The 17,193-nt window shown below is 36.8% G+C and overlaps 1 pseudogene across 1 annotated transcript in view; it reads left to right on the top strand.

Annotated features, from left to right (window-relative positions):
• LOC306863142 (dihydropyrimidine dehydrogenase [NADP(+)]-like) overlaps positions 1–17,193 on the top strand; it is a 184,999-nt pseudogene that overhangs the window by 145,377 nt on the left and 22,429 nt on the right. The window contains exon 19 of the transcript in view: positions 14,964–15,106. The product of the transcript in view is annotated as a dihydropyrimidine dehydrogenase [NADP(+)]-like (transcript). The remainder of the gene's footprint in view (positions 1–14,963; positions 15,107–17,193) is intronic.

Genomic DNA, 17,193 nt, shown 5'->3' on the forward strand with positions numbered 1-17,193 from the left:
TCACACATACAAACTTTACTGGAAAATTATGGTAAATTGCCGTAAAGAGATCATGTGTGAACAGGACCTTTTCAAAAATACTGGTAAATTCGTTCTGGCAATATATCAGTATGAGTTGTAGTGGTAATATATCGGTATGAGTTGTAGTAATATTATCAGTAAATTGCCGGAATGATGCGTCTACTCTGTGCCAGTCCAGAGCCGTTGAAATTCAAAATTGGTCTGGAATCTGGTGCAATCATGACATTTTCATTGCAAACACCATCATCTTTTATTTCATGGAAAAATGACGATAATAGTCTCATTAAGTGTTGTGCATTCACTATTAATTTTATATAATTTGTTGTGCATTCACTATTAATTTCACTATTTATTTGTTTTGGAAATATGTGTTCGAATTTTTTTTTTTTTTTTTTTTTTCTTAGCTCGCTTTTATTTAAATTTTGAAATTAAAATCCCTAACAGTATTGTATTATATCGTATGGTATCATAGCGTATCGTATCTTATCTGATTTTCTGAACAACATGTGAAATTCAAATTTATTCATTATTGTTTTTTATATAATGTTTGTTCATCTTTTATTTCACGGAAACATGATGATAACAGTATGATCAAGTATCAAGTGTCGTGCATTCACCATAGCATGATGTTTTGTGCCTTAAAGGCCATTGCACACTGAATCCGAATTTTTCGTCCGAAATTTTCGCACGTTGAAAAATAAATACGACCTCAAGTTTTGTCAATCACGTTTGCACACTGCCTCAGAAATTTTCGTCCGTCAAAAAAAAAATTTGGATCGGGTTCGATTTTTTGTGTTTTTCGCACCCGTATAAAGCATTTTGAGATGCTTTGAGAAGGTGTTTTGACAATTCAGAGCCACCGTACAAGCGAAAGCCAAAATCCAAAATAGGGTCAGACAAATGAATATACTTCGTCTTGCAGCACAGAGCACTTTATGACAAACAAATTGCGGAATACAAAGATACAGAATATAAAAAACTGCTGTAGCCTATTTTTTTATGCCTGGCGCGCACCTTTCCGATGCCGCAGTTCGGTGTGTGTGTATGTGTGTGTGTGTCTGTTGGTGTATCCACACCTCAGACAGTCTCTGTTCAAGATAAATTGGTTCACGGAAATTGGTGGTCTTTTTTTTTAATATGTGGATTCAGTATCGCTAGCAAAGTATCAAACTGAGGCACTGACATCCTGAAATAAACTTTGAATCTCTCGGGATAATCCCGCTGCTCTTTGATAAGGAGGCTGAACTCTCCTTCCTCTCTGCGCAATCTAAGGATTGGATGGACCCAATATTTCCTTTTTCTTTTTTTAAAAAGAGAGAGGACAACAAAATCATCCTCACTGCTTGAAGACATTTTGTATAGTTTTGCGAATGTTTTCGCAACGGATTAATTAAAACGCATCGGACTCAGTGTGCAAGGTCTCTGTGCGTGACAAATTTTTAAGATTGCGAATGCGAAAAAACGCATGCGAAAATTTCGGACTCAGTGTGCAGAGACCTTTAACGATGCTTATGTTCTCTCTCTCTCTCTCTCTCTCACACACACACACACACCTCTCTTCTGGGATATATTCTCAGACCAGTGGTGTGTTCATTCCCTTCCTCAATAATTCATGTGAATGTAGTTGTTCTCTGTACTGTATCACTGTGCTGTTGCATAGTTAATGCCATTTATGAGGCCTTCTTTCATTGTATGTGTGTGCGTTTTTGTTTGTGTGTGTGTTTAGACAGATTGACAAGGGCCAGAGTCTTTCTTATCTGCTGGCCTTCTCTGTCCACACCTCTCTTTCTTCCTCTTTCTCACACAATCCTGAAAACCAGGAAAAGGGTGCATTGGTTTGGAGACAGAAACAGGGCTAGCTGAGGTGCAACATTAAAAATTAATCGTGAAACTATTGCAGCAGTATTTTATGTAAGCAGAACTACTCATTGCCATCTTTTCCCCATTTAAGCTGTGGCAGTTTGCAGCACGGTGACATCCCTCAGGAGCGGAGCCGGCCCCGGCCTCCAAGGGTCTCCCCGGCTCCACCCATCAAACATCCATCACCCTCCGCTCTGCCTGCAGGCCTGCGAGCTGCCAGCACTGACGCTGCTAACAGCCTGGAAACAAATATACCTATGATCTACTGTTGTTCACTAGGGCTTTAGCCGCAGTGCTTCATTTTAAAGGGGACATCTTGTGGAAAAAAATAATTTGCTGTTGTGGAAACAGTTTGAGGTTCTATGCAGAAAAAATCTGTCAGCTCCAAGCTGTTTCTGCACAACCAGGAGCTCATTAACATACACAAAAAAAAGGTACAAAAGCTGTTACAGGGGCGGGACCCTTTCAGAAGGTACATCTTTGTACCTTATTTACCCCTAAAGGGTGCATACAAGTGCCTTAGAGGTACATAAGGTTGTTCATAGTCAGTCTGGTGACTTTGAACTATATACAGTGGGGCAAATAAGTATTTGATACACTGCCGATTTTTCAAATTTTCCCACTTACAAAGAATGGAGAGATCTGTAATATTCACCGTAAGTACACCTCCACTGTGGGAGACAGAATATAAAAAAAAAAATCCAGAAAATCACATTGTATGATTTTTGAATAATTAATTTCCATCTTATTGCATGAAATAAGTATTTGATACAATAGAAAAATAGAACTTAATATTTGGTACAGAAACCTTTGTTCACAATTATAGCGGTCAGACGTTTCCTGTAGTTCTTCACCAGGTTTGCACACACTGCAGCAGGGATTTTGGCCCACTCCTCCATACAGGTCTTCTCCAGATCTTTCAGGTTTTGGGGCTGTCACTGGGCAACACATAGTTTCAGCTCCCTCCATAGATTTTCTATTGGGTTCAGGTCTGGAGACTGGCTAGGCCACTCCAGGACCTTGAAATGCTAGGGGTGGTGATGGCGCAGTGGATAAGTCACATGCCTTTGGTGTGAGAGACCCGGGTTCGAATCCAATGTGAGACACCAATGTGTCCCTGAGCAAGACACTTAACCCCCTAGTTGCTCCAGAGGCGTGCAACCTCTGACATATATAGCAATTGTAAGTCCATGCTTTGGATAAAAGCGTCAGCTAAATGAATAAATGTAAATGTACTTACGGAGCCATTCCTTAGTTGCCCTTGCTGTGTGTTTGGGGTCATTGTCATGCTGGAAGACCCAGCCACGACCCATCTTCAATGCTCTTACTAAGGGAAGGAAGTTGTTGCCCAAAATCTCGTTATACATGGCCCCATCCATCCTTCCCTCAATACGGTGCAGTCATCCAGTCTCCTTTGCAGAAAAGCACCCCCATGCTTCACGGTTGGGCTGGTGTTCTTGGGATTGTACTCATCCTTCTTCCTCCAAACACAGCGAGTGGAGGTTATACCAAAAAGTCCTATTTTGGTCTCATCTGACCACATGACCTTCTCCCATGCCTCCTCTGGATCATCCAGATGGTCTTTGGTGAAATTCAGACGGGCCTGGACATGTACTGGCTTGAGCAGGGGGACCTTGAGCACACTGCAGGATTTTAATCCATGACGGTGTAGTGTGTTACTAATGGTAACCGTTGAGACTGTGGTCCCAGCTCTCTTCAGGTCATTGACCAGGTCCTCTCGTGTAGTTCTAGGCTGATCCCTCACCTTTCTCAGGATCATTGATACTCCACGAGGCGAGATCTTGCACGGATCCCCAGTCCGAGGGAGATTGACAGTCATCTTGAATTTCTTCAATTTTCTAATAATTGCACCAACAGTTGTTGCCTTCTCACCAAGCTGTTTGCCTATTGTCCTGTAGCCCATCCCAGCCTTGTGCAGATCTACAATTTTGTCTCTAGTGTCCTTAGACTCTCTTTGGTCTTGCCCATAGTGGAGAGGTTGGAGTCTGATTAATTGAGTGTGTGAACAGGTGTCTTTTATACAGGTAACAAATTCAAATAGGTGCAATTAATACAGGTAATGAGTGGAGGATAGGAGGGCTTCTTAAAGACAAACTAACAGGTCTGTGAGAGCCAGAATTCTTGCTGGGTGGTAGGTGATCAAATACTTATTTCATGCAATAAAATGAAAGTTAATTATTTAAAAATCATACAATGTGATTTTCTGGATTTTTTTTTGTTAGATTCTGTCTCTCACAGTAGAGGTGTACCTACGATGAAAATTACAGATCTCTCCATTCGTTGTAAGTGGGGAAAACTTGAAAAATCAGCAGTGTTTTCAATTCAAATACTTAATAAATTTTTATGATTTTTGTCATTTGGTTTGATTCTTGCTTATGTATTGTAACTGGTCCTGGATTCAAAATCCTCCCACATAAACAGTACAACTTTTAATAAATAAATAAACAATTGCAATTGAATGGATGCAATGGCATTAATTTGGTTGCGCTGCATTTTGTTATTTTCCTTGACTGCAGAATGTCAAATATATTTAATTTTTAATTTTTTAAATGTATTTATTTTTTATTGTTTGTTTGTTAGTGCCAGTATGGTTTCCTGGATAATTTATTATATTATAATGTATTATATTCGATTATATTTTAATTTAAAAACGTATTAATTGCAAATATTTCTCTAATTAATCATGAATAATTGTCTAACATTACAATTTTGATGTATATTTTCACACTGACTCTCCAAATTACAACAACATAAAGACATTATTTTAAAGATTTAGTATTTTAAATATTTGTTTAATGCCATCCTTTTACTAAATACTATGAATGAAGGCCAGTATCACCAATACTGATGCCTCTAATCCCCCCACCCCATCACTCTGGGCAGAAAATGAGTAAACATAGCCATCCTAATGCATCAGTTTCTGGATCGGTGCATTTTGTGTTGCCTTCATAGGAATATTTCACCCAAAATGAAAATTTGCTGAAAATTTACAAGACCATTCCAGATGTAGATGAGTTTTTTTTTTTCTTATCACAAAAGATTCCTTGTTCACCTGCAGTGAATGGGTGCCGTCAGAATGAGAGTTCAAACAGCTAATTGTCCTTCCACAACAGTTGTTCTCTCTGTCAAAATCCACCAACATGTTTGTTTAGATCTGTGTTGGACTGTTTTCACTTGTAAAAGTCAGACGAGCTGACTTTTTTACTGGAGAAAGCAGTATTATCGATAGAGGAATTTTAGCTGGAAGCAACGGTTTGAAGTTAAAAATATCTTAATGATGAATTTGTTTGTTGCAAACACAATTTTTGCTTCACAAGACATTAATTGATGGACTGGAATGGTGTGGATTATTGTGATGTTTTTATCAGCTGTTTGGACTCTCATTCTGACGGCACCCATTCACTGCTGAGGATCCATTTGTGAGCAAGTAATTATAGCATGACACATATCATTATTTGTTAGAAGTGGAAACATAAAAGCTCTAAGTATTATGAAGCAGGCAGCTTGTAAAGGAAATCGGGACAAATTGTGTGTGTATGGGAGAGCTGTATTGTTGATCTAAGCGAGTAAGTTAGCAGAAAGTGATTTTATATGTTGTTATTTTGTCCTACATGAAGTGAAGACCTCAAAGTGTAAAATCAGACTTAAGCTTCAGGATGAAGACCTGCGGTTTGCATGCTGTTTCTGAGCTCAGTAACCACCTCTTATCTGTAGTGATTGTAGTTATTTAAGACATTTGTGTAAACACACATTGTCCTCACAGGAAGAGACACATACACACTTCATACGCAGAGTATCAGTCTCGCAAAAGCAAAAGTGTGTGTGTGTGTTCACAGCTGATAGTGATCATATACCTGTGAGATCACAGGCTCTGACTTTTATTTCACAGATATCTCATCACACTTCTCAAGCGTAACACACACACTCACGCAAAACCCACAAACTAACACTCTCACATTTACATTTAGTGCTCGTCTGACAGAAAACACAGCTTTTTTGAAGTGCAGTTCTGTATAAATAGACATGGAAAACTAATCTACTTCAAGAAAGCATGTGTCTTTTTTTTGTCCGACTGAATGGATGGCAAAGACAAATGATGCTTTAGAAAAACAAACACCATACTGGAAACCACCGAACTTGGAGAAAGCCAGCTTAAAATATTTATCCAAAATTCTGTTTCTCTACTTCTCAGACAAAACATAGGCCTTGTTAGTGTAGTATTGTACAGTTCAGTGGAGTGTATTACAGTGCAGTTCTAGCATACAAAAGGAATATTTATGTTACTGCAGTGTGTTGGTACTTGGAATCAATATGGTATAGGGTTAGTTATAGTTCAGTATAGTACTAGTTTATATTTAATGTTTGTGTTCATGAGTATATGAGTATAGCTTTCCTGCTCATTAATGAGTTTAAATAATGTCAGGCTTCCTTTTTTAATTGTTTTATTTTATTTTATTTTAGAACCATGTGTGAGTGTTGTTGTTTGATCTTATTATTTTAATATTTTATTGTAGAACCATGTGTGTGTTTTTAGCTTTTTTTATTTGTTTTGTTTTTGTTCATGCGTCTACTTAGTGCTGCACATCACTTGTATACTTTTCTTAACAAATAACAATATTTTAATATTACAATATATAATATTACAAATATTTAGCATATCGTGCCAGCATCATAATTTATTCAATTTTTAATTGGAAAACCTATTTGAAAGCCTTAACAGTATAGTAGAGTACAGTATAGAATAGAATAGTGTAATATTTTATATTCCCACACAGCCAAAAAAAAAAAACATAACAAACCTAAAAAGAAGTTATGTTGGACTAAAAAATTGAAGGCCTCGTCCTCTGGTCCTGTTGACCTACCTAAACTAAAGTTATAAAAATAACCTCACTTTTTGTAAAGCAAATTTTCCATTTAATGGATTTTAGATTCACTTCAGCGTGTCTGTATGTGGCTTGTAGCGACTGACAATTAAAAGTGCTCTGGGAGGTTCCTTTCAATAGCTGAGCGGAGAGCTGAGACGCGTGTGTGTGTGTGTGAGTATTGACCTTCCTGAGAGTGCATTAGCACAGTGTCATGGAGTGGGTGGAATCAGGGCCCCTTTGAGAGCTGCAGGATGTGGATGTGTTTGCCTGTCTGCCTTCCATTTTCAGAGAGAGAGAGAGAGAATGTAGAGCTCTGTTGTTCCCATGAGAGACCCTCACTGTGTCAGTTATGCCCCTCTATTCCTTTTCCTCTTCTTTAAAGGGATAGTTCACCCAAAAATGAATACTCTATCATTGTTTGCTCACCCAGGTGTTGTTGCAAACCTGTGTGACTTTGTCTTCTGTGGGGAATAAAATCAAATAAAATTACAAGATATCCTGGCAACTCTTTCCACTATAATGAATAAGTAAGTGAATAATGACTGAGGCTGCATGTCAAGCTTCAAAATGACGGAAAGTGCAGTTAGCAGACACATTTTTATGTTGTTATTCAATGAAGAGCTGTTTATGAGAGGTTATGTGAGAACAAATCATTCTTTTGAGTCAGATCTGTTGCCACATCATTTTGGATCCTGAAAGTTTTCCTGCCACAAAAAAAAAGACAGTTTATCTTGCAATACTGATATAAACTTGCAATTGTGATTATAAAGTCAGAATTTTGTGATATAAACTCACAATTGTAAGAAAATGACGGAATGAAGTCAGATTGATTATAATCAGAAAAAAAAATCAGAACTGCTATATATACACTTAGAATTACAAGAAAAAGTCACAACAACCCCCCCCCCCCCCCCCCCCCATCCCAATGTGAAAAACAGCTCCCATATATTTGCCCCACAGAATTAAAAAAAAAAAAGTTGTTGTTTTTTAGTTTATGTCTGACAATTCAGCATTGTTTTAGCATTTCTAAGAAAAAAAGTTTGAATTGAAAGATTTTTACTTACGAGAAAGGAAAAAAAAGTAAAAATGTATAAAATAAAAAGGTGCAATTTTTTATTTTGTGGCAGAAAAAAATCTTTATTTTGTGTATACTCAGAATTCTGAGGAAAACTAGCAATTTTTAGAAAAAATGTCCAGACTGAGATAGGTCGCGAATGTTTAAACTTTAATACTTTTACTACAGTGAAAAGAGTGGATTCTTCAAAAATATTTATGTTCCACCGAAGAAAGAAAATCATATGGATTTGAAAGAGTGAATAACAGATTTATGTATGAACTATTCCTTTAACGTTTTATTTATCACTAAGAATACATTCCTTCAACTCTCAGAGAAACACACCAGCACTTTCTAACCCGTGGAGCTCCAATCTCACCTCATCTTTTCCCAACATACCCATAATGCCTCATTCTATGTGCTTGTTGTGGTGATCGTCATGCTGAAGGTAACAGAAGAGTGATCTTTCTGTAATGACAGTGAGAGAACGCCGCTCGTCTGTCGGCACGTTTGAGCGCCGCGGTCACCCGCTGTACGTTCAGCCACATTACCATCAAATGCAAAAACTCACACTCTGAGTACACACAGTTTTCCTTTACTACTTAAACAATCCTCCGAGAGTTTGGGCACAGATGCAGCGCTGCATAAAGAAGAAAAACAGTCCCAGTTCTGAATCTGTGGTTCTCGCTCAGGTCATAAATGCATCTTTGCTCTTGGGAAATATGTAGAGTTTGTTTGCTTGTGTTTTCCTTTTTGCTTTTTTCATATTTGCATCTAGCTAGATCAGTGCATACGGAGTGTAGGTGATACGGTAAGGATGCAGGGAGCTCTCGGCTGTTTAATTTGCGGCCTGCCGTGTTGGACAGAGCACGGTACAGTAGGTCTGATTAATTAAATTCGCTGGATTTCTCACTGCTGTCAAGATTTCAATTTTATGTTAAATATTCTCTAAAGAGCAGGTCCTTAAATCTTATGGGCGGAGAGCGGCAGTGGGCTGTGAACATAACCATAGGCTAACTGCTAATGATAAGAACACACGGCTGAAGAGGCATCTACCGCACTCGCTGAATTAGATTGTCAATCACTTCTGTGTCCATCGACCCAGTAAAGAGATCAAACACTCAGAGAGAAATGTAGAATATGAGCTTGAGACTGTGGCATCAGCTTGTCAGTATTCAATTTATAATTGATGTATACAGTTCATTTAGTTTAATATATTAAATAAAATAGTTTGGGATTGGTACGATTTTTTACGAGACGCCCCATTTATTTTCTAAAAATGGTAGTGTTGTGAAATATTATTAAAATTTTAAAGAGCTGTTTTCTATTTGAATATATTTTAAAATATATTTAAAATTTAATTTAAAATAAAATATAATAATATAATTTAAAATATAATTGATTCCTGTAGTGCCAAAGCTGAATTTTCATCATAATTGCTCCAGTCTTCAGTGTCACATGATCCTTCAGAAATCATTCTAATATACTGATTTTTGGTGCATTTCTTATTACTATCCTCTTTTTTTGATGAGTAGAACATCTTTACTGTCACTTTTGATCCATTTAATGAATCCTTGCTGAAAAAACCTAGTGCTGTCAAACGATTAATCGCAATTAATCGCATCTAAAATAAACGTTTGTTTACGTAATGTGTATACACTGTGTATATGTATTATGTATATATATATAAATACAAATTTATGCATGAATATATTTAAGAAAAATATAATATGTTTATATATTAAATATATTTATATATAATATAAAATATAAGAATATAAATGTACATGTAAATATTTTCAAAATATACTGTATGTGTGTGTGTATTTATATATACATATATACATTAAATATACACAGTACACACTCATATATTATGTAAACAAAAACTTTTATTTTGGATGCGATTAATCGCGATTAATCATTTGACAGCACTAATAAAATCAATTAATTTATTGTGTATAGTAAATATATTGCAATACTGGTCTAAAAGTCTGACTTAAAAATTTAATTTAAACCTTAAAATATAGAATATTGAAAACCTTTAAACAAGTAAATGTTATGGTGTAGAAACAAATAATTAAAAAAAAAAAATTGTCACAAATGTAATCAAATGGCCTCAGACTTTTAGAGCTTTTTTTTTTTTTTTTTCTGTAATCTATAAATACATCTTCATAAGCGTTGATTTATTTATGCAGCGGTGTGAGTGATTTCAGTGCATGCTTTGTCCTCATTTGCATCATAATTGGATTAGTATTAAATAAGTACGAAATTTAGAACAGGTTACAGTACATGACTCTGCACGTCTAAAAGTAATAATGAGTAGTTTAAGCGTTAATTACTGCACATCATCCACCCCCGTGCTTTACTTTCTGGGCTGATTTTTATAATTACAAATACCTGCTTTTGATTAGAGGTAACTGTGTATTAACTTGTACCGTAACTTTTCAGATTTCTGCGACATTATGTTGCTAATATCCAGCTAATAATAAGGGTTGTGTTCTTATTTTAAGCAACCTGTATTGTGTTTTTGATTCAGGCATTCAATCCATTAATAACTGAATCTGTTGAAGGAATAGTTGCTGAAATTTATTCGCTCTCAGACCAGCCAAGATGTAGATGAGTTTGTTTCTTCATCAGGAACAGATGTGGAGGAATGTAGCATTACATCACTGGATCCTCTGTAGTGAATGGGTGCCGTCAGAATGAGTCTAAATAGATAAAAACTTCACATTAATCCACATTTTCAGCTTTTTGCTTCACAGAGCAATAATTGATGGACTGGAATGGTGTGGATTGTTGTGATGTTTTTATCAGCTGTTTGGACGCTCAATCTGACGGCACCCATTCACTGCAGAGGATCCATTGGTGAGCAAGTGATGTAAAGCTACTTTTCTCCAAATCTCCAAAAAGCTTTGAAATACCTCAGCCACTGTCTAGAACAGCTAGTGTAACAAGAAGCAAAGGTATGCTTGAATTTTGCACTTGCAGTACTCTAACAACATGTTGTTGTTGTTGTTTTTTTTTTGGGGGGGGGGGGGGGGGGGGGGGGGGGGGGTATTATTTTGCCATTTGCTCATTCATTAATCATTATTTGAGTGAGTTTCTCAGCTGTAGGAGGTGCTGTGCTTTGTCAGTGGTGTTGTGAAAGACATTTCTGCTGAGGTTGACACACACTTCAAAACATGCTTTGGCCTCAACTGACCACAGACGCCCAGCATGCTGACCAGATCTCTGAATTATGCATCAATCCCTGACCACTAGATAGAAAGCAGTGATACCAGAAACAGCTTCCACTGTTCCCATACAAAAGGCCTTGTTATTGTGCTTTAAGGAGGCACGCATCCTTTCCACATTTATAAACACTTTGTCTGTTTTTTGATCCATGTTGCGTCATTGTGTCCTACACTGATGTAATTTCATATTTTTTGCAGATTGATGTCAGTTTGGTTTTGCAGGTTTTTTTTAGCGTGTCAGCAGATGTTTTTTGAGACATTGACGGTTTTGTGGCCCCTGCTTTTTCAGAAGATTCTGGCACGTTACTTTGTTTAATCGGATAATTGTGTAAATGTAATGCCATCATTTCATCAAAGAGAAAAGGTGAACTGATGACATTTTCCCAAATGTCGGAGTTATCTTAAGTCTTTTATTACATCACATTTAAACGAGGACACACGTTCACCGTCTTCTGATGCTGTAATTGTAACATGAAATCAGGTATTCATAGAAATTGCTTATTATACTAATGTGACTGTCAGGAAAGACAGCGGATGGTCCGTCAGGGTGATCAGGTGTGAGTTTGGTGTGGCTACTTATAAACAAACCAGAAAAATCATTTTGAATTAGATGATATATTTTATGAAGAATATTCAGTGCTTGTTTTTGTCTAGTTAAATATTTTCAATGTCAAGATCAGTTTACTTGAGAAGGTTTTTTTATTATTATTATTATTCAAATTATATTCAGAGACAATAACAAAAATGCTAATTAATCCTTTGGAAACCAGTTTTGCTTTTACAGTCAGTATTTTTGTCTAAATATCCTCAAAACAATGTCAATTTTACTTGAAGCAAAACATTTATTTTGTATTAATTCTTATTCAAATTGTGACAAAAATAAATGCAATTTCTAAAATTTTTCTTCTCAAATAAATTAAAGATTACATGTAATTAACAGTGTTAACTTGTAAGTGCTTATGCAGTTTTGCTTCTCAAGGAAATTCATCTATATTTAAGTTTTAGGCTTTTTATTTAGATATTTTTTTACCAGACATTGACAAGCAAAACTGATTAAGAGTGTAAAAGTTTGAGCGATACTAATAGTAATGCATCACTAGCCTGAGCAAATTCCATTAATTATGGAAATCCTAATATATAGATACGGAAGGGGAATATTTACAGCAAACCCAGTGAAGCTCGGCCATTCTCTCTGGTGTTCTGTGAGAGCATTATCCATTAGTCATTAACACAGTATGCTAATGATGGGTGTGCATGTTTGACGTCTACACCATGCCCTCAAGCTCCTGCTTTTCATCTACATTTTCATCTCTTTCTCCATGACTTCTAATTCCTCTCACATCTGATTCCACATTTTGGTTTCGTCTGTGAAATACAGATCGGTGAAACCTTCTGCGTCAATAACTTATGTTCTTCTGATACAAATGAACAGCTCTTGTATGTTTCCTCAGCTTCAATTACCATTCCCAGCATTCTCTGTCTGCGCGTGTGTGTGTACGCTTGAGGGAGTTAGACAGGATGTTCATTATCATGCCATAGGTCAGGTCTGTGTGTATTTCCCTAATTGCCTCTCCTTGTACGTGAATTGTTTTTCCTCCTATTGCCTTTCTTCTTCTTCTTGTTTGATGATGCCAAATTCCAGGCCTCAGTGTCCTGTCTGATTTCTCCGTACATCCGTCTGTGCTCAGCATTATTCATTGGAATAGCAGGTGTGACGTGCAGCGTTTTAGTAAGCACCTCGGACTGACCAAAGATGAGAAGCTTTCTCCTTCCCCCCCCTCCATCCGCCAAACACAGACCCTCCAGTGACCTGACAACGGTTTCTGCAAGACAGCACACAACATCAACGAGGCTTGTTGTCTCCCAATAAGAAAATGAGGGTCGTGATGGAGTTTGACGCCATCTGTCAATCTCTCTCCCCTTCTCCTTTTTCATTTCTTTTTTCCATCGGAGTCTCATAAAAGCAAATTATTTTTTCCCGTGTTTGTAAACAGTGCCGGGGTGACAAGGTTCTACCTGTGAAGAGGCTGCAGTCGTTGAGAGTAGCTCATCCATTTCTAATGCAATTAGAGGTGTCAGTATCTCCTCCTGAGAAGCGCTTCCTGCATGACCACAATATGGTTCCTCCTTCCATTTAAATCTCCTGGATTAGATTTGAGTGTCAGCAGGCAGACCTGCTAAGTGTCCCCTGGCTAAGTAGACTGGAATGTGTGTCAGTATATTACATGGCTTTTCAAATGTTTTTTATTGGCTTGTGCACAGAATGGTGTTGCAGAAGATGTGTGGACGTACTTAAATTCATTTGGAAATGTTATTGCACCGTAACTATCTCAGATGTTTCTCTGAAAATTTAGAAACACTGTGTAATAATATTCAGTTTGTTATTTAATGAATTTGGTATTATAAACTAACAATGATCAATATTTTTAATACATTTATTAATCTACGGATTCCTTTTTTTCCAGTAATGCCATAAAGAACCATTTTTGGTTCCCCAAAAGAACCTTTTAGTGAACAGTTCTTAAAAAAGAACCATATTTTTCTAGTGTGAAGAACATTTTTAAAACTAAAGGTTCTTTATTGGCATCGTTGGTTCAATGAAGAACCTTTAACATCTATGAAACCTTTCCATTCTATGAGCAAGCAAAATGGTTCTTCCATGGCATCACAGCAAAATATATATATATATATTTAAGATCCTTTATTTTTATGAGTGAGAATCTATGTGAAATGTTGTTCTTCTATGGCATCATGGCAAAAAAAAAGATATATATATATATACATATATAATATAAAATAAAATTCTCAACAAAAATTAAAGTAGAAGCAAATTAGGAGAATTTAGCCATTTACAATTTTTGTCATTTAGTAAGAGTATAGAGCAATAAAATGAATGTGAATAGATTAATCTAAAATATGTGGATGTAAAACGTTTAATACTCAACGTTCTGTGTTTTGTCAAATCCTAAACCCTAACTAGGAGCAATTGCAGTAGATATCTTGTAAGAATTGAATGATACATTTTTGAGATTTGATTGCAAATGTTCTTATCTTAGAAAATCTGACCACAGTTTGAAACATTGTTGAGATTTTTAGAAGATCTAAATGAGATATATGTATGAGATTACTTAGGTCTTTTACTCATAACATTCTTAGAAGCACATGCTTTCCATTTCATTTCATTACTGTCTATAGGAAACAGTTGGATTTTCTTTCCAGTGAGTTATTTTTTTGTGGAAACCAACCTCACGACCATACATAATATCCCTTATTTTATGTTAGATAAGATGAATGTGTATCTAATGTTTTTATTTGCTGCTGTTTCGCATGTTCTGTAATATACATGGAAACACCATTAACTTTACATGCTTCTTCAGAGAAGATGGACTGAGATGGTGTTCCTTTAACGCGAGTCCTCCGTATCATTAATAAGGGTCATTTAGCGTGTGGGAGAGAGCGCTGGCCCGCGCTCTTTGTCTTTAGTGACACCAGCGCCAAATGAGGAGAGACAATGTCTCCCACTGATCAATGAGGGAAAAAAAAGGCTGCCAGTGAAATGAAGTTAAATCTAATGTGATAAACGGCCCCGTCTGTCAGCGGGATCAGATCAGAGGTTTTAATTTTATTCAAGACATTGCGGCTCAGGTAAATAAATAAAGGGTGTAATGTAAGGAGGTGCAGCGCTCCCTAGAGAATCTCAGCCTGAAATTTTAGAGGCTGAAATGCCATTTAACGAAGATAATTTATGTCTGCTGTAGACCATCCACCCGAGAACTGAGATCTTCACATTTATTTTTATTTTAATAAAATTTTTAATTTAATTTATTTTTATTTTAGTACAGTTCAAAACGTGTTGCAGTGGATAACAATACATTTCTATGACTGTTTTTGCTTGCATCTGTGCAGGAAATGCCATCTGGCTAATCGCATTGCGAGCAGTATTCGCCATAGCGGAAGCTCTTCCCAGTTTTCCCATTCTGGCCACCGGGGGCATCGATTCTGCAGAATCCGGATTGCAGTTCCTTCATGCAGGAGCCACAGTGTTACAGGTATGTGGTCGAGTCTCAGTCCAAGACATTGTGCAATATCAGATCAGGATGCACTTCATTCAAATTAAGCTGAAAATGAACAAAATGCTGGGTGAAGATATTGATATAATATTGATATAAAAAGGCCATTCTTTTCATGAAAGCATTCCATGTACTTTTCCAAATATTGAAGTGAAATATGATCTAATGATGATTCTATATATATAATAAGACCACCATAGAAGGCTGTACATGGAAAAAAAAGTAAAAAATGTTTGATGAAATATAAAAAATGTGTATTAAAGCAGTAAAGATCTGTTTTGCATGTCTGATTTTTACTTTTATATGCAAGATGTTCCTCACTCTCTCGAATAGTATATTGCTTTATAATAGCTTTCATTCATATTAAAGAACATTATTATCTTATATAATACAGCTCATTAGAACCGCAGCACCGTTCAAACTCATCATTAGAACCTGGAAGAGGTCGCTTGTTGTGTGACGTCACCATAATTAATAATCAATGCAACTCAAGTCAGAATATGTATGTAGTTTATGACACAATTTGTCACGGTGTGCATTGTGTTTGTGCATTGATACGCAATTACTTTTAATTGGTATTGTCAGCCCTGCATTTGTCTCAGCTGTATACAAAGTTTTAATTAGAAAACTTTGTCCTAAATGAGATACAGTATAGTTAAGCATAATATTTAGACTACAGATTGAAAAGTGTTTCTAAACTCTCCACATTATGGCTTGCTTGTGTCTAGGGAGTAATCAAATAGTGAATCTGTATGCAAATTGATTCTCTATCTTTGAATAAATGCATTTACTATTTTTAAGGGTTGATTTAATGTTTCGGTAATGTCTTTCCCTCTCCTACCTGTTCACCGGGAACACTTGGGATCAGAAGAGCTTTTTTGCATTCAGACATTTGTCCTTTGAGTTAATATGAAAATTTAATTACAGAATAACTTGGGCTCTTGATAGAATCATAATGCTTTCAATTACAGATCCGCCGCCTTTAAAAAGCCGTAATTTGTATTTCATCTAACACAATATAATCACTATTTGTGATGCTTTTCCTGCTTTAGAGATGTTCCTGCAAGCGATGAAAGGAAATGTGTTTTTGTGTTAATATTTTGGGTTTAGCGGAGAGGATTAGTGCTGTGAATCGTGGGGTTTGGATCTGGAAGATGAGTTTGCGGAGAACACACGCTGTGGCACGCGTCCTTTCAAACACATCAAAGGGTCTGACTGCTGAGAGACCGTGTGCAAAACGCGTCCGTGTGCTTCATCGGCGCCCATCTGATTGCTGCTTACTCTCCAGATCCTTTGCCATGTTTTATCCTCCAGGATAAAACCTGCTCAGCCGGGCCTGGCTTGGTTTCGTTCGAATTCAGGTCAGGCCCGGGTCAATGGAGAACGAAGCACCTTTTGGATAAGCAGAAAGTGAATGCGCTTTAATTCGAACTGTTGCAATCAGCGAGACTTGTAGTCAGAACTGAAGGGACATGGAAGAAGTGAATGGGAGAATCAGGCTCTTCAAAAGACACCAAGCGTCTCGGTGTAAACACAAACGCTGTAGGCACTCGCGCTATTGTTTCTAAGCAGACGCATCGATTCGGCGCCGCATCAAAAGTATTCTCCCAAGAACAAATAATATAATGAAGTCCATTCATATCCTGTATTGATTTCTCCGGATCGAATAGTGTTGAACCTGTGGAGTTTTGACTTTTCTTGGTTATTGAAGACAGGATATAGGATATGTCCTGATTTATCCCATTAACTAAGAGAATTGCGAAACCGTAAAGATAATCGTGTAGAGCTTGGGTTATACCTGCAGTCTTTCGGCTTTAAATGTCTCTAAAAGGCAAGCGAATGTGTGCAGAAAAGACAAATCATTCCATTCAAATGATGCACGGGATGCTGGAGAACAGTAGATTCTTTATTAAAATCATAACTCAGAGTTCAATGCTGTGGTTCTTCCACATTCTACACGGGTCGGGGATGTCGCAGTAACACAGTGTCTGTGGCTCAGATTCGCATTGAGAAAATTGAGAGTAGCATTGGGAGGTTGAGATTTTTTTATTTTAGCAAATCAGTTC

Source organism: Barbus barbus, assembly GCF_936440315.1.
Source record: "Barbus barbus genome assembly, chromosome: 44".
Taxonomy (NCBI): Eukaryota; Metazoa; Chordata; class Actinopteri; order Cypriniformes; family Cyprinidae; genus Barbus; species Barbus barbus.